The sequence below is a fragment of the Rhincodon typus genome, chromosome 2 (assembly GCF_021869965.1).
Source record: "Rhincodon typus isolate 14 chromosome 2, sRhiTyp1.1, whole genome shotgun sequence".
Lineage (NCBI taxonomy): Eukaryota > Metazoa > Chordata > Chondrichthyes > Orectolobiformes > Rhincodontidae > Rhincodon > Rhincodon typus.
Window position 1 is genome coordinate 38868532 of NC_063333.1, and position 19173 is coordinate 38887704.

At 42.1% G+C, this 19173-nt stretch overlaps 1 long non-coding RNA gene across 4 annotated transcripts in view; it reads right to left on the reverse strand.

Moving 5' to 3' along the window:
* Positions 1 to 8267: 8267 nt before the first annotated feature.
* Positions 8268 to 19173, reverse strand: part of LOC125487015 — a 16111-nt gene continuing 5205 nt past the window's right edge. For 2 of the 4 annotated variants that reach the window (XR_007265580.1, XR_007265577.1), the window contains one exon: positions 8268 to 17984. This is a non-coding gene — a long non-coding RNA (uncharacterized LOC125487015). Of the gene's footprint in view, positions 18043 to 19173 lie in introns of all 4 variants that reach the window. The other 2 variants (XR_007265576.1, XR_007265569.1) reach the window with 1 other exon arrangement.

Genomic DNA, 19173 nt, shown 5'->3' on the forward strand with positions numbered 1-19173 from the left:
GATGTATCACAACACAGCATCAATGAACCATCTCAGCCTCCTCCTGAGGTCCCCCTTTTATAGATGCCACTCTTCATCCAATTCAATGCTCTCCACGTAATGTCAAAGAATGGCTGAAGACACTGGATACAGCAAATACTGTAGGCCTTGACAATATCCAGCAATAGTACTGAACACTTGTTCTTCAGAACAAGCCATGCCCCTAGCCAAGTTATTCCAGTACTGCTACAACATTCGGCATTTACCTGACAATATGTAAAATGTGTCCAAGTATGTCTGGTTCTTAAAAAAAGTGGGGAAAATGGACAAATTATTGCCCCATCTGTCTACTCTTGGTCATCAGCAAAGTGATGGAAGGAGTCATCAACAATGCAACAAAGTGGCACTTAGCAATAAACTGCTCACTGATGCTCTATTTTGGAACAAATAACAATCCAAAAAGAAGGGTTGGAAGGAGTCATTTGACTAAAAAATGATTTGGATGTGAATTTAGGAAGAATTGTTAATAAGTTTTCAGATGACACCAAAATTGGATGTGTGATGGACAGTGAAGAAGGTTACCTGAGAGTACAATGGGACCTTAATCAGATGGCCGATGGGCTGAGGAGTGGCAGATGGAGTTTAATTTAGATAAATGTGAGATGTTGTATTTTGGTAAGTCAAATCAGGGCAGGACTTATACTCTTAAATGTAGGGTCCTGGGAAGAGTTGCCAAACAAAAGGTCCTTGGGTTGCAGGTTCATATTTCCTTGAAGCTGGAGTCACAGGTAGACAGGATAGCGAAGAAGACATTTGCTTTTATTTTTCAGTGCATTGAGTAAAGGAGTTGAGATGTCATGTTGCAGCTGAATGGTACATCGGTTAGGCCACTTTTGGAATACTGCGTTCAATTCTGGTCTCCCTGATGTAGAAAAGATGTTGTTAAATTTGTGGGTTTGAGCTGTAGGGAGTGATTGAATAGACTGATGCTATTTTCCCTGGAGCATCGGAGGCTGAGAGGTGAACTTATAGAGGTTTATAAAACCATGAGGGGCATGGATAGGGTGAATAGCCAAGATTTTGGAATACTGCATTCAATTCTGGGCTCCCTGCTATAGGAAGAATGTTGTGAAACTTGAGAAGGTACAGAAAAGATTTACAAGAATACTGCTAGGGTTGGAGGGTTTGAGCTATAGTGAGAGGCTGAATAGGCTGGGACTATTTTCCCTGGAGCATTAGAGGCTGAGGGGTGACCTATAGACTAGATTAATTTAGGATATCTGGTTGGCATAGACGAATTAGACCAAAGGGTCTGTTTCTGTGCTGTACAACTCTATGACTCTATACAAATTAATGAATTGAGATAGGATCAATATTTCACTGGAAGTGAATGACTCTGAAGAATATTGTGGGGGTAAGTGTTAAATCTTTCATTCTGCTGTTTACGTTAAGATCTTTCTAAATTATCATCTATATTTTGTGGAATAAGCTTGTGTTCTTTTGCTAAATCAACATTAGAGCCATGAGGGAATTTTTCAGTGACAGATTATCATGGTATCCAAACTAAATGTAAAACTATGTTCCATAAAGCCAAATTTCACTCTGAGATCTTATATTAATATTACCATTAGCTGGAATTATAATGTTAGCACAATGGAACAAAATTGTGGTTATTGGTGGGCAATCATCCTAGTTCTAAGACAGGTGTTCATCATGGTAGAGTATAGGCATTACCTTCTTTCCATCATCACATCAGTTGTAGGTGTGCTCGATGATGCTTATGCAAGAGTCCAGTAACATTTGCAACTCCTAACGTATTAAAGTTGTCCATGTTCAAGCCTGGACAATATCCAAACTTGAACTTTAAGTGGCAAGTGACATTCATTTCACATAAATGTTTGGCAATGACTATCTCCACCAGGAGATAATTTACCCATCTCCCGTTAACATTCAATGGCAATGCTATGGTTGAATCTCTAACTGTTAACATTCTGGGGTTACCTTTGACCAGAAACAGATCTGGACCAGCCAGATACTATTGCTCCAAAACCAGGTCAGAGGCTAGGAATTCTGTGGCATATAACTCACCTGCTGACTTACCAAAGCCTTTAAACCATCCATAAGGCACAAGACAGGCATGTAATAGAATAATCTCCACTTGTAGCTCCAAAAACATTTAGGAAGTTCAACTTAGTCCAGCACAAAATAGTTCACCTTATTGATACCCCATCCAACCCTTTAAACATTCACTCACTCTACCAATAAAGCATTGTGTACCATCTACAAAATGCACAGTGGCTCAGTGGGTAGCACTGCTGCCTCACAGCGCCAGGGACCTGGGTTTGATTCCAGCCTCGGGCGACTGTCTGTGTGGAGTTTGCATGTTCTCCTCGTGTCTGCGTGGGTTTCCTCCGGGTGCTCTGGTTTCTTCCCACAATCCAAAGATGTGCAGGCTAAGTGAATTGGCAATGCTAAATTGTCCATAGTGCCCAGGGAAGTTGAGGTTTGGTGGGTTAGACATGGGAAATCAGGGGTAGAATAATGGGTCTGGGTGGGACACTGTTCAGAGGGGTGGTGTGGACTTGTTGGGCTGAATGGCCTGTTTCCATACTGTAGGGATTCTATGATCTATGAACTCATCAAGCTTCCTTTGACAGCACTTCTCAAACCTATGATCTCCACTGCCTAGAAGAACAAGGGCAGCAGATACACAGGACGCATCCTCCAGCAAGTTCCCCTTCAAGCTACACACTATCCTGACTTGAAACTTGGTCACTGTTGCTGCAGTGTCAATGGGTTAAAATACTGGAACTCCCTTTCTGAACAGCCTTGTGAGTGTGCCTGCAATAGATGATTTTCAATGATTCAGAAAGGCAGCTCACCACCAATTTCTGAAGAGTAATTAGATGTGGATTGCAAATGCTGGCCTACTCAGCAATACTCGCATCCCTCAAAGCAGAAAAAAGTTATTACTCATTGATTGTAGGACAGAAGTGATACTAGGCAGTTAAGAAAGAAGACATTCATCTCAGGAGCTGATTTGGGTCTCATGACTTTAAAGGCTTCATTCACTTCATCTTAGACATTATGTCTCTCTGGATTGTGTAGAGGGGTGTCATACTTCCAGCTGTACTTAGTGCTTGCAAGGGCACTTATACCTTCACTTACTTCGGTCAGGAATATGGTGACAACAACTGCACTGCACACTAGGACTTTTGTTGAATGTGGAGACCTTTGTTGTTGAACATTTGATTCAATAGTTTGTACAAGGCTGAACTGGCACATCTGATCTGGTGTTGTATCTCATTGTCAATACTGGCCTTTTGGGAGGGGTAACTGTCAAGATATGGAAAGTGCTCAACATATTCTAGAGTCCCACTTTTAACATATATGGGTGGAATATTTGACTGACTGGGTCTGGTCGAATACAAGATTCATTTTGGCAACATTCAGGAATAGACCAAGACTATCATATGGAGAATTGAAGAGATTGAAAGTTGATTGCAAATCTAGTGCAGAGAAAGCAATAATACTGCAGTCATCATATATTGTGGGTTGTGTATCTCTTTGGTGATCAATTTAGTTTTGGCATGGAAAGGGTCAAGTTTAAAGAATTTTTCAGCTAGGGTGTATTTCATGCTCTCATTAGAGACCAGTTGATCTTTGGTGAAGTGAATAAATATTGTTAGGTTGATTGTAAAGAATTGGAGGCTATAACATAGCCTTGCTTGACACCAGTCTGATTTCAGATCTCCTACTCAAGACAGCTGCAGTCATGTAGCAGTTGCAAGATTGTGATGAAATTTCTTGGACAACCAAATCTCTGGAGTACAATCCACCAACTTTGCAATTTATTGAATTGAATACTTTGGTCAAGTTCACGAATAAAATGAAGAGTTTCTGATATTGTTCTCCACATTCTTCATGGCAACAAAGACCATGTCAGAAGTCTCTCTGGAAGGTCTAGACTCAAGTATCTCTTGGAGGATTTCCTCAGCCATGGAAAATAAGCAATTCAGGAGAACACATGACAGTTTTCCTGCTATGGACAATAGGAAAATACCACAAAAATTTCCACAGTTTAATTTATTTCCCTTCCTTAAGACAGTTACAATATTTGCATTCCTGAAGACATGGATGGGAGAGAGGGTGGGAGGATGGGGTGTGATTCTATTTCCTCGCAAATCCACAGGATGTGTGCAAGCGGTTGTGATGTGAGCAAAACACCAACATTGCAAAGCTCAGATGAAATAATTGTTGCTCTTCATCCATCTCCCTGTTGATGTTAGTCCATCCATGGATTTTGATGGCAGACTTTTAGGGAATATCTTGAACAGTAGCAGGTGCTGCTGAGGATGCGTGGTTAACCATTGTTGAAAATGTTCTCTGTAATATTGACAGCGGTCATTATAATTCTTAAGAAGAGAGACACCAACCCATGAACAAAGATTTTGTCCATTGGACCTTGGTGTATAAATAGTCCTTGTGGCTGGAAACATGTTTTTGCATGTCATGACGATTAGTATACTATTGGATCTCTTGGGTTTCCTCTTCACACCAATATCCTTTATCTTTCAATTTTGTCTTTGGGCATCAGCGTTGGAATGTTTTGTCAGTCAGTACCAGCAGTTGTATATTTTATCACTTTTCATAGAATCCCTACAGTGTGGAAACAGGCCCTTCAGCCCAACAATTCCACACTGACCCTTGGAGCATCCCACCCAGACCCATCCACCTATAACCCACCTAAGCTACACATCCCTGAACACTATGGGCAATTTAGCATGGCCAATCCACCTAACCTGCACCAATCTGGATTTCAGATCTCCTACTCAAGGCAGCTGCAGTCACATAGCAGTTGCAAGATTGTGATGAAATTTCTTGGACAACCAAATCTCTGGAGTACAATCTACCTAACCTGCACATCTTTGGACTGTGGGAAGAAACCGGAGTACCCGGAGGAAACCCACACAGACACGGGGAGAATGTGCAAACTCCACACAGACAGTCGCCCGAGGGTGGAATTGAACCCCAGTCGCTAGTACTGTGAGGCAACAGTGCTAACCAGTGTGCCGCCCCTTGAACTAATCCTAACAACAATGATGCACAAACCTAATAGTGGGGACACTGTTGTTTTGTGCAACTGACTTTATTTGATCCTTTTATTTGATTTATATAGGGGTTAGTGTTCATGTTACATTAGCTCCATCCATCCTACTGATGTCACACACAGTCTGTTGGTAGAGGAAAGGTGCTCCACTTTCAGAGGCAGGAGATATGTCAGGACCAGCTTCTTAAGGTCATAGTAATCATGTCTGACCAAATGCTTCTGTACTTAAAACCTTCATGTTATCCAAGTACATTGGCTGTTTTGTAGATAATCAAATATGGAGTCTGCTCTACCGCTAATCACTATATAATGATCACAGTACAAATAACTATAATGAACAAATATACTACATAACAATCACAATACAAAGCAAAGACTAATAAGGATTGGTAACAGAGAACTAACCTCAAACAACCCCTTCTCAGTACCACCTACTGATGAAGGTAACAAATACCCCCAAACGTGGTGATTTGGAAAATGCCCCAGGCTGCAGTACCACAGGTCAGACCCCACCCTCTCATCCATAGAATCCCTGCAGTGTGGAAATAGGCCATCCAGCCCAACAAATCCACACCACCTCTCCAAGGAGTATCCCAGCCAGATTTATTCCACCCACCCCTATTACCCTGCATTTCCCAAGGCTAACCCATCCAACCTGCACATCGTTGGACTGTGGGAGGAAACCAGAGCAAACCCACACAGACACGGGCAGAATGTACAAACTCCACACAGACAGTCACCCAAGGCTAGAATTGAACCCAGGTCCCTGCTGCTGTGAGGCAGCAGTGCTGACCACTGAGTTGCCATGCCACCCCATGAGGGGAAAGAAAACCAGAAGACCCAGAAGAAATTTTTAAAACTTGAAGCAAGTAAGTTTACTACTTTAAAAATGTTATTGCTCTAGGAAGACACTATTAGTTAGCAGTGAAAATATGATTACTAAAAAAAAATAGCAGCAGTCATAGAAGCAGCAAAAATAGTCAAGCTCAGCAGTCTGAAAGCAAAACCTCATTCAGAAGTAGGTATGAAGTGCTGAGCCAGGAGTGCAGAAGAAATAGAGTGAAAAACCAACTCCATTCTGAAAATACAGAGATCTGACCGAAGGAGACTCTGCAGGGAGCAAAAGATGACTCCAGGAGTAAAATTAGATATCCCTAGGGAAAAGGGGATAACTTTATGACTTTAAGACCAAAAATGGGAGGTGAGGGAATGATAGAAAAGAATTCTCATTTCTTGAAATGAGTACCGCTGCCACCAAGATCAAGCTCCATGAAGTAAGGAACAGTGAAGGGGCTAGAAGAGAATTTTAGACCAAAGTTGCAGAATCAAGAAGGCCTCAGAATTCATTTAAACTGGAAAAGAGCACGTACAGAAATCTATAGAAAACGCCTAGAAAAAGAAGAAAAACCAAGAGAAACTAAAGATTTAAAAGAACAGGAACTTGGTAATTAAGCCATTATTTTGTTGGGAAGATTTATAAAACCTGCAGAGACGTTATTTAAAAATGTGTGTAGAAGAAAGAGCTTGCTGTTTTCTAAAAGGGTTTAGGAACTTTCATTATAGAGATCCTTTCATCATAATTTCGGTACATGCCAAACGTCTTCACACCCAATAAACACTTCAGAACTCGGTCGATGTTTTGATAAATAATGTAGGAAACGTGATGGTTGGAACGAATGTGTTCTTTAAAGACTAACTTGTTTTGTGAATATGAATTTATTGCTTCTGTTGCATTCACATCTGAGATTATCTGGTACTACTTTAACATCGGATTTATTTTTAAACAGTGACGATTAATAGTTGCGTTAGTTATTTGATGTTATATGGCATCTTAGATCATATCATTTGGAATACACAATGCAAATCTGAAAGTTCTGGCACATTTGACTTCTCTTTGCTCTTATCATGCGGTGTATTCCAGGGTGCCCTGTTCGGTACCTACAATTACTTTTGTGTTATTAGTTTTCATCCTTTTCTTTTTTGTTCTCGGAACACGCTCGTTTTTCCACGGATAATGTACAGTCCATCTCGCAGTAGTTACCGCAATTGCAGCTCGTCGATCGGTACAGTCCTTTTGGCGGCGGTTCGCTTTTAGCAAACTTAAACACAATGCTCTTGCACTAGTGACCTGCACCAACACGACTATATGACCTCGAATTAATTGCTAGTAACATCCACCTATTTAACGCTGCCCAGGGTACATATATTTTACAACAAGCATCAGTAACCTACTCACCCTAATGAACTGTAAAGTTTTCATAGGAGGGCAGAGATAACAGAAGCAGGATCATCAATCACGGGTGACCATAGCTCTGATCAATACTGCGTCGGTGAAAACCAACTGATTGCAAATAGTCAATGAGAATGTTCACGCAGTAATGGGCATAGAATGGGTATGCATTTCATTAACAAAGAAGGGGCGTTCTGTGTCTTTTCAAACGGAACTAGTTTCCAACCCGAAACATCTTTTTACAAAATGAGATATCCTCCCTTCCCCATTAAAATGTTGATGTAACATATTGTGGAAGTTTAACAAGAGACAACCAAACTCTAAAGCTGAGAATCTGGGCAGATGGTCAGAAACTGAAAAGCCGAGTCAGATCCTACTAAAGGAACGGCGGAGCATTCTCCGGGTTTCTGGTTAACCCCTTGTTGGCCTCACTGACATTCAGTGATGCGATTTGGGTTAATTACGTAGAATTTTTCTCCAAGACAACAGTTTGGTTCAATTGCGTCCAAATGTAATCTTTGAAATCACCGAAGAAGCCAAATTTGGGCAAGTGCTTCTGGTTTCTCGAAACAGTCAACCAACCATCTTCTACTGAGAACTATTCAGAGTACAATTTATAGAACAAAAAGTGAAATTCGAAAAGACCGGCTTGTTCTCTGTATCAGATTTTGCTTTTCTGAAATTAAAATGTATAAACAAATTATGATTAATAATAAGATGTTTCTTTAAAACAAACCTCTGAAATAGTCCAGCGGGCACGATTTTAGCGTAAAGCCTTCCTTCAAATTCTAGCATCAATTTGCTGTTGTTTTGCTGTGCAGGGCTGAAGCAAAGATTTCAGAATGGCAGGAATGACCAGGACCTGACAGACCCGTCCTCAGACACTTAACACTTCCATGGGCACACTTTAACAGTTACATTCTGGTTTGAAAACATTTCCACTGCAGCTGAATCAGATCTGCCGTTTATTGTGCACGTGTTTGAAATATTACTTAAAGCGTCACATTTTGGTGCACAGCTTAATAATTAAGAAGTAAATATGATCTCGAACACGGATGTCACATAATAGGATGGAATCATCGCTACAGCACAGAAGAAAGCCATTCACAACCTACTGGTTCTCATAAGGAGCAATTCATTACCTCCTCTTCAGCTATTTAAAAAATGTTGAAAATAGCGCGGCGCAGGAGGCCATTCCATCTATCGTGTTTGCACCTACAGAAAAAGAAAGCACCGAGCCGAATGCTGTTCAATTAGTTGTACGATAATTAACAATCAACATCGGACAACATTTACATATAGATTACTTTGAAGAGTTTGATAACTACTTAAGTGGTTAACATTAACAGATCAAACGCTAGGCATTAGATGCCCACCTTTCACATGGTGTTTCCTACAATGGTCCTTATCATCTTTCATGAGGTGTGAAACGCCTCTGGGTATTCGAAAATGTATGTAATCTGACATGCCCAATAGTTCCAAATGCAGAAATAAGTTGGTAAATCGACGTATGCATCATAAAGTTATTGCACAGGATCCTGAGTTTGTAAAGTTCCTTAGATTATTGTGTACACCATGTGAAAAGTAGAAGACTCCAGAGGTGGATTTCCAACATGCACATACAAACGTCATCCCATCCGGGTCAGCGATAATAGTGGTGATAGGTCAATGGCATTTGGTGGGAGTAAGAATTTGGGCAGGAGAATTGACGTTGACTCAATTTTATAGAAAGTGTAATGTGGAGAGTATTCTGGAGTAGTCAGATCTAGAGGCAGGGCAGAGTCTGATTTTTGTTTATCGAGTTGGAAATAGGGAGTCTTAATAGTGGCACAGGTGGTCAAAACTCATTTTGGGGTCAAATGTGACACTTTTTTTTAACAGTGGTTCATAGATCATAGAATCCCTACAGTGTGGAAACAGGCCCTTCGGCCCAACAAGTCCACACCGACCCTCAGAGCATCCCACCCAGACCCATCCCCATTTAACCCACCTAATCTACATATCCCTGAACACTATGGGGAATTTAGCATGGCCAATCCACCTAGCCTGCACATCTTTGGACTGTGGGAGGAAACCGGAGCACCCAGAGGAAACCCACCCAACACAGGATGAACGTGCAAACTCGACACAGATAGTTGCCGGAGGGTGGTAACTGAACCTGGGTCCTGGCGCTGTGAGGCAGCAGTGGTAACCACTGAGCCACCGTGCCGCCCCCAGAAATTTGGCATTGAGAGACTTGAAGCCAATGGCTGGGGAACAGTGTCTGTGGTAGGATCCAATGACAATGACTGCCACCTTACCAAAACTTATTTGGAGGAATTTCTGCACATCTAGTACTGGACGTCATTTAGACAGTTTGACAATTTAAAGTCTGTCAAGGCCACTGCCAGATCACACAAGTACAACAATGGTTTTGTGCCAGTGTTCTTGATTACTTGTGTGTAAATTTTAAATTCAACTTTTCACAATTATTTATCTACAATTTGCTAAATATATTGATTCACTGGTATTAAATCCTGTGTATAGGTATATTTTGTTACAACAAGCAGTTACCCCTTTGGCAATGTATTTAATTTTTAATGTTATATATATGTATTTACTGTGATATTAATATTCATTTGTCAGTCCTTCCAGTGCTAATTGACACTGCTGTCCCACCATGTTACATTCTTCTCTAGGTGACGCTACAGATAAGATTTTCATTCCTGTCCTTGATTTGGGTGTTTGCAGTTAGGTTTTAAGTTTTATTTTAAGTTGACTTTAAAGTTCTAATTCTATCCCTCCTGGCTTTTACTGCTGAGACAACTGGTAGCTTGAGGCCTCTTCTCTGGCCTCATATCTCCCATTTGGTTCCCAATGTCTTCTATTCTCTTTCCATTTCTCAGTCCCCCAGTTGCTCTATCCCAACTTTCTTACTCCTAAAAATGACCTCTCCAATGGCTCTTTCCTGGAGGTCTTCTGGATACCTTTTAACAGCTTCCTCATATAGAACTGGAAACTTGTCCCTTAAGTATTAAAGTGCTCATTTAGTTTTTATGTACCTGTTGACTATGTGTTACTTGCATCTGAGTGTTTTTTTTTGGTGGGGTTGGTATTGAGCTAACAGGAACTTTTAGAAGATGCTTTTGAAGGGAATTTGATAAACCAGGAGATGAGAATAGGGGTTTTCAGGCAGAGTCCCTGAAGGTGCAAACAAGGGTACATAAGGATTTGGAGTTAAGAAATACAGACAGAAGCCTTTACCAGGAAGGAAGATGTAAGTAGAAAAGATGATCCAAAAGACATAGAAGAAAGGGAGTAGGATTTGGTGAGTGGAAGGGGGAAGAAAGAGGAGCCATCAGATCTAGTGGTGGTTGGAGTGGGACTAAGAGTGGGAATGGATGAATAGAAGAAGCAGGGGGAATACTTCTAGATGACACCATAGGAAGTAGTGAGAAATGGGGCTGGAGATTGACGAATTGACGAGGAGAAAGAGAAAGGGAAGAAGAGTAAATAGATCATGGTGAAAGGGCTTTAAGGTGAAAGTGCAGAGGGAGAGAGCCTGACCTCAAGTATGAAACAGTAAGGAAATGGGAGAAGTGGGAATAGATGGTCATAGTGGTAATGCAGACAGATGGTCAAAAACTCATATTGGAAATCAAATGTGACATCAACTTTGTTTACAGACTTGGCAAGTTAGGTACAAAGTTCATTGAGATATCAGCCTAGGCATTAAAGAAATATGGATGACAGGGAGGCTAGATGTGGAAAGAAACAAGATAAATGAAGCGAGGAAGAATAGAGGATGGACCAGTAAACAGAAAGAGAGGAGGGATGTGGAAGGACAAAGACTGAACTGCAGGCAGAAGGAATAGAAGGATGGAGGCTGGATAAAGAAGAGGACATGGCAAGAAAAGACCTTGTAATTGCATGGGTCAGAATTATGTCTGTCCTCATTTGAGTACCACCTCTTTCCTAAGAGACTCACAGTCATATTTTGCAGTGCCATATCTTGTGCACCTGAGCCTCAGAATGCCCCCAGAAGGAGTTTTAAATTAAGTCAAATGGCTTTAACACTAAGGGGAATTAAAAAGTTCATCAAGGTATGCGTTGTAATGTTAGGAAGTGTTTGAAACAAAGCATTTGCTGATCATTACATTTTCCATTTACATACAATGTACAGAATTGTATAGCATTAACATGATTGAAAACAAGAAATTGGATGCATTAATATGCTGTCGATATTGATTGGCTTAATTTGATGAGTAGGGAAGGTGCCCATGACAGGCTGTCTGCAAATGCTTTTGAAGCCAGTAAAGCTTGATCTTCTGCTTCTCATTTGGGCTGTTTCCCTTTGCTAGGTGTAATATCCCAGCTATCTCTCCTTCTTCCTCATGGCAATCAATGTTCTTTCTCAGGGAAGAATTGGATGAGGCATTGAGCACAATCACAATACTACAGACTCTGCTGGATGTATACTGGAAACCTCCTCAATATTAATCTATGCTTTTAAATTTAACAATTAGCATTTACACTTCATGAGGTGCAGTAGGCACCTATACATGTGATCATTCACAATGGCAATGGATAACCATTCTCATCCAATGAACTAGAATAGTGGCAAATGCAGGAATTGCTCGACAAACTCAGCAGGTGTGTCAGTATCTGTGCAGAGAAGGCTGCGACAATGTTTCAAGTCTAGTGACTCTTCTTCAGAATTGTTCAGAAGTAGTTGCTTCAGAACTGAAGAAGAGTCACTGACGTGAAACATTAACTCTGTTTTCTCTCCACAGATGCCGACACACCTGCTGAATTTCTCCAGCAATTTCTCTTTTTGTTTCAGATCTTCAGCATCTGAATTCCAATGTTCTGGCTTAAATAAAACAATGAACTTACATAAAATGAATTAAGACAGCTGCCAGAAAATCTAGCATTTATATGAAACAATGTCACTTTCCCAACCGCCTCAGATGCACCTGTACCCATGGTCACTGCTGCTGACATTAGATCGTCCTTCTTGAGAATGAACCCATGGAAAGCAGCTGGCGGGAGTACACATAAACATCTTTAACTTCTGCTTACTACTGCTTCAAGAAGACCACCATCATTCTGGTGCCAAAGAAAAATCATGCAGTGTACCTCAACGACTACTACATAGTGGCTCTGACCTCCATAAATATGAAGTGCTTTGAGAGGTTAGTCATGGCTTATATCAACTCCAATCTATGAAATTGTCTTGATTCTTTGCAATTTGCCTATTGGTGCAACAAGTCCAAAACAGATGCCATCTTCCTGGCCCAACAGTCATCCCTGGAACATCTGGATAACATGGATACCTATGTCAGGCACCTACTTATTGACTACAGTTCCACCTTCAATACCATAATTCCAAACAAACTCATCCCTGAACTCTGAGACCTAGGTCTCAGCTCCTCCATCTGTAACTGGATCCTTGACTTCCTGACCCATAGACAGCAATCAATAAGAATAGACAACACCTCTTCCACCATTATCCTTGGCACTGGTACCCCACAAAACTGTGTACTCAGCCCTCTACTATACTCCTTCTAAACTCATGACTCTGTGACCAAATTCCACTCCAACTCTATTTGCAAGTTTGCTGATGACACCACTGTTTTAGGTCAGATCTCTAACAACAATGAGACAGAATATAGGAAAGAGATTGAGTGCTTAGCAGCAAGGTGTAAAGATAACAATCTCTTCATCACTATCAGCAAAATGAAGGAACTGGTCAGTGACTTCAGGAAGCAGAGGGAATCGGCACACCCCTGTTTGCATCAATGGTGCCGAGGTGGAGATGTCGAGAGTGTCAAGTTCCTGGGAGAGATGATCACCAACTATTTGTCCCGGTCCACCCATGTCGACATGCTGGTCAAGAAAGCACAACAACATCTCTACTTCCTCAGGAGGCTAAGGAAATTCAGCACATCCACAGGGTTCTTACCAATTTTTATAGATGCACCATAGAAAGCATTCTATCTGGGTGCAACACAGCATGGTATGGCATCTGCTCTTCCCAAGACCGCAAGAAACTACAGAGTCGTGAATACAGCCCAGTCCATCACGCAAACCAAGCCTCCCATCCACTGACTCGATCTATACTTCCTGCTGCCTCAGAAAAGCAACCAATATAATCAAAGACCCTTCCCAGCCCAGTTATACTCTATTCCACCCTCTTCCGTCAGGCAGAAGATATAAAAGTTTGAAAATACATACAAATAGATTCAAGAACAGCTTCTTCCCTGCTGTTGTCTGACTTTTGAGCAGACCTTTCAAATGTTAATTCTGATCTCTCTCTCTGCAGCTTCTTTGTGGCTGTAACACATATTCTGCACTCTGTTCTGCTAACCTGATGCACTTTGTACAGTACAATCTTCCTATGTAACATGCAAAACACTTTTCACTGTTTCTTGGTACATGTGACAACAATCAAACATGTGAATAATTTGGTAGTTACATTCCAGCCTCACATTCAACAAGTGGAAGCCCTAACAGATTAATTAATTTTGAAAATAGATAGGCTGTGCTCAGGCTGACACATAAGAAGAATCTATAAGGATTCTACTTCAGAAATTCAGCAAGTGGCATGTATGTGGTCCTCAGCTGCTACTTGTGCAGTTATCACAGAGGTCATTTTTCTAAAACAGCAAGAAGCCAACAAAGCTTGCATTCCTTCCTGAAACTCAAGGATTATTTTTTGTAGATGATAGCATCGTAGCAATTTACAGCAAAACTTGAACTCATATATGAAGGAATGAGGTTACATGTGATCTGGGCATTGCCATACTATGCTTTTCTATTAAGTTGAGGGGGTTAATAGTAGAATCTATTATGATACACAGGTGACATTTATGCAGTGTGCACTTAGCGGCAATATAAAACTATGAAGTCCTATCAAATTCGTGACTTATATTTATCCTGAAGGCTAGGTACCCAGATGTTACCCAGGTTAACAATACATCAATCTGGCTTCTTGAAATGAGCTTGCAGTACAAATGTTGATTGCAATTTCATTTTCTGTCACTGGCAGAGCTATTTACATACATGATTGTAATTGCAGGTCCTCTCGTGTCTCTTTAAGGAATCACACTCTTCGAACAGAATACTCCTTATTAAGGTCTTCATTGATCTGGAATGTAACTTTACAGCACTGTTAAATGAGGTTTAGAAAAAGCTCATGGATTCTGGTTTTGCCATTCAGTTAATTGGTTTACTTTGAACTTTTTGTTTCTTTTTACACAATTTGCTTCTCCTCCAAGCTCAGTGTCAACTGTAATCTTAGATGTATAACTCTATTCTTCATAAAAGTCATTGATAGATATGGTGAATAGTTTAGATCCCAGTAGGAATTACAGGGAAAGATTCCACAAGAGTACATGCCTTTTATTCCTGTGCTCTAACTCCTACCTCACAACAAACTTGCCATCTTAAATCATGGAAAAACAAAAGTAAAACAGGGAACTGTAGCTCATGGTTATGCTACTGAACCTGGTCTAATAATTGACGAACATGGCTTCACATCCCAACATGGCAGCTGGGGAACTCAGATTTAGTCAATTAAATAAATTGAATGAAAATCAAATATTAGTGATTATCCAACCCTGGGATTATTGTATCTCGTTCATTAATGTCTTTCAGGGAAGAAAACTTGCATTTCTTATCTTATCTGAGTTCTGACTACATTAACACTAAAATAACGTTGACTTTCAAACCACCTTCTGAGGTGGCCTACTAAGTCATTCTGCTCTGCTGTAGGCAAATAGCAGCAGCAAGATTGCATTCTCCAACAATCAGTAACTTCTTGGCCAACTCATTCTTCATTCTATCATTACCATAATTTCTGGGAAAATCCTGGTTCACCAAGGAGTATAGAAGAACACTAGAAATACCTAAAAGAGGGTACCAACCAGGTAAAATTACAACACAGAACAACATGCTCACCTCAACTCACTTACCACTCTATACCTTACCTACCTGTCACCCTGCCACTATTTCCATCTACTACTGTATACACTTGCTACTCTAACCACCTGCCACCTTACCACTCCACCACATGGCAACCTGCTCACTTGCCACCCTATCCATCTATGATCTTACCCATGTTGGAAACTCAGTTTAAGATAATGTTGCAAATAATCTGGTTCAGCCTTGGACAATGGTCCTGAAGAGGAATGGGTAGAGAATCAATAGCTAGAGCACAGACATGTGGCTGAAGACAATGGCTTTGATCCTTCCACTATTTAATTGGAGAGAATGCTGTAAATCTAATGCTGAATACTGGCCAAATCCAAGTCCTGAAGAAGGGTAATACCCGAAACATTGACTGCTCCTTTCCACCAGGTGCTGCCTGGATTGCTGTGTTCTTCCATCCTCCTGTTTGTCTACCTTGGATTCCAGCATCTGCAATTTTTTTTTTGTCTCTAACTAATGCCTTTCCTCCATTGTCCATCTGATGGGGACTGCCATTGCTGTGTTCCATTCTCACCTACCTGATCACAGCCACAGAGAATTGCCTTCAATTTCTTCTCATTTGGCTCCCATGCCATTACCTCTGGATTCCCAGAGGGTCTATTCTTGGCCTCCATCCATTTCTTAGCCCTCCACCACATGATGAGAAAACAAAGATATTAAAAAAAGAACCGCGGATTATTGACTCATTGATTGTCATGTGTACCGAAGTACAGTGAAAAGCTTTGTTTACAAGTACAGGCAGATCACTGTAAACAAGGATGTACAGATCAGAGGTTGTAAATAGTCTTAGAGGCATACAGGTCACATTGCACAGGGCGCTAGGCATGATCAACATTAGCAAGATCAGCATTATTTGAGGCTAGGGAGTCTATTCAATCAGTCTAATAACAGCTGAGAAAAGCTGTTCCTGAACCTGCTGGTGCGTGCATTCAGGCTTCTGTATCTTCTGCCTGACGGAAGAGGTTGTAGGGCATCATTACCGGGGTGCAATGGGTCTTTGCTGTTGTTGGCAGCTTTTCCATGGCAACAAACCGTGTAGATGGAATCCATGCATAGAAGTCTGGCTTCCGTGATGGTCTGGGCTGTGCACACCACCTTCCGTAGTTTCTTATGGTTCTGGGAAGAGCAGTTGCCATACCAGGCTGTTATGCATCCAGACAGTATGCTTTCAATGGTGCATCTAAAGAAGTTGGTGAGGGTCCTCATGGACATGCCAAATTTCCATACCTGCCTGAGGAAGAAGAGGCATTCTTGTGCCTTCTTGACCATTGCATCTACGTGGGAAGTCCAGGACAGGTTGTCGGTTATCGTCACTCTGAGGAACTTGATGCTCTCCACCCTCTCAACCTCGGTTCCATTGATGTGGATAGGGGTGTATTCTCCTCCTTTCTTTCTAAAATCAATGATCGGTTATTTAGTTTTGCTGACATTGAGAGAGAGGTTGTTCTCATTGCACCACATCACCAAGCCCTTTATCTCCCTTCTGTATTTTGACTCATCGTTGTCAGATATCCGTCCTACTACACTGGTGTCGTCAGCGAACTTGTAGATGGCGTTTGCTCGTAATTTGGCAACACAGTCTTGGGTGTACAGGGAGTACTTTAGGGGGCTAAGGACACATCCTTGGGTGGCTCCAGTGTTGAGTGTTATTGTGGAGGAGGTGCAGTTACCTATCGTCACTGATTGTGTTTTTAGTCAAAAAGCTGAGGATCCAATTGCAGAGGGTGGAGCCAAGACCAAGGTCACGCAGTTTTGAGATCAGTCTGGAGGGGATAATGGTGTTGAGTGCTTGGCCAGGAACACCATCCGGGCCCATCGCTTTCCTTGGGTTGACTCCCAGGAAGACTGATCTGACATCTGAAGTGGTGACTGAGAGAACAGGTGTGTCTAGGGCTGTTGGGGCAGGCGTCAATGCACCGCTGGCATTCTGCTAAAACTGAGCATAGAATAGAGTATCCTTTATTGTAACATGTGCTCCAGTACAGAAGTACAGGAGTACTGTGAAAAGTTTTTACAATGGCTGGCTTTAATAGCGCCATCTTAGGTACAAGTACCTAGGTACGAATCTTACAGAGTAAAAAAAATGTAATGTTGTTACAGAGTAAAAAGGAATATAGATTAGCATGAAACAGTGAAAAACTCCAGAATGATAATAAGTGGCCATATGTACTTAAGTTCCAGTCCATGCCTGCAGGCCCCAGAGCACTAGGCCACGTGCCGGCCTCCATCCAGGACTCGAACCGCCACTGCTCCGGGAATTGCCCAATCGCTCCGCCGCAGGACATGGCCGGTTCACTCCATTCCTCAACTTCACTGTCCAGGGAGGGTGATGGGGAGAAGTAAAGAAAAGCTACGAAGAGGAGAAAAAAGGGAAAGCGAAAGGGACTAGAGAGCAGAGGAGCTGCAACCGGCGCGTCCTACTCTGCCACCATGTTGACAGAAAAAAAACATTGAGCGTGTCAGGGAGAGATGTGTCTTTGTCTGCTATCTTGCTTAGCTTCATTATGTATCCCATAATGCTGTTCAGGCCTTTCCATAGGTGGCAGCAGTCTGTTTAGTAGGTTTGGGCATTTAACTTGGTCTGGTACTGCTTCTTGGCATCCCCGATGGCTTTGCTGAGGACATATCTGGATTTCCTGTATTGGTCTACCTCATCCAACTTGAATGCTGCATGTCTGGTCTTCAGTAGGGATGCTGGAGATATGAAACAAAAACAGAAATTGCTGGAGAAACTCAGCAGGTCTGGTAGCATCTGTAGAAAGAAAGCAGAGTTAACGTTTCTAATCTGGTGACTCATTAAAACCGACAAGATCGGTTTCCACATTAAACAAAACAAAGAACAGCAGGTGTCGAAGATCTCAATCACACAAAAACAGAAATTGCTGGAGAAACTCAACTGTTCTGCTGAGGCCTCCAGGCCTGCTGAGTTTCTCCAGCAAATAATATCTTATCCTTTTTCTGTCCATGAATGTTGATGACACCCAGCTCAATGCCAGCACCACACCACATCGGGGAAACCAAGCGGAGGCTTAGAGACCACTTTGTGGAGCACCTTCGCTCGGTTTGTGACAAATGACAACACCTCCCAGTTGTGAACCACTTCAACTCCCCCTCCCACTCCTTGAATGACATGTCCATCCTGGGCCTCCTCCAATGCCACAACAATGCCACCCAAAGGTTGCAAGAACACCTCATATTCCGCCTGGGAACCCTGCAGCCCAATGTGGACTCCACAAGCTTCAAAATCTCCCATCCTCATCCCAAGACCAGCCCCTCTCGTTCCCACCTCCTTGACCTGTCCGTCTTTTCTCCCACCTGTCTGCTCCTCCCACCTCACTGACCAACCTCCACCCCCACTTCCTACCTACTAGCCTCATCCCTGCCTCCTTGACCTGTCTGTCTTCCCTCCCACCTACCCACCCCTCCCTCCTCACTGACCAACCCCCATCCCAACCTACACTCACCTTTACTGGCTCCATCCCCACCCCCTTGACCTGTCTGTCTTCTCTCCACCTATCTGCTCCTCTATCCACCTTCCATCATCACCTCCCCCTCTCTGTATTTATTTCAGAGCCCCCTTCCCCTCCCCCATTTCTGAAGAAGGGTCCAGATCCGAAATGTCGGCTTTCCTGCTTCTCTGATGCTGCCTGGCCTGCTGTGTTCATCCAGCTCTACACCTTGTTACACCTTTCGAATTCTTCATTCACTCTGATTTGTCGGGCTGATCGCCCCATTCAGTACTGGACGAGCAGAAATTTTCTTCGTCACTTCAATGTCATGCGTTTTCGCTTTGTGATGTGTTTATCACTAGAAAAGGCCTCTCTGTAATAACAAGGTGCAGAGCTGGATGAACACAGTAGGCCAAGCAGCATCATAGGAGCAG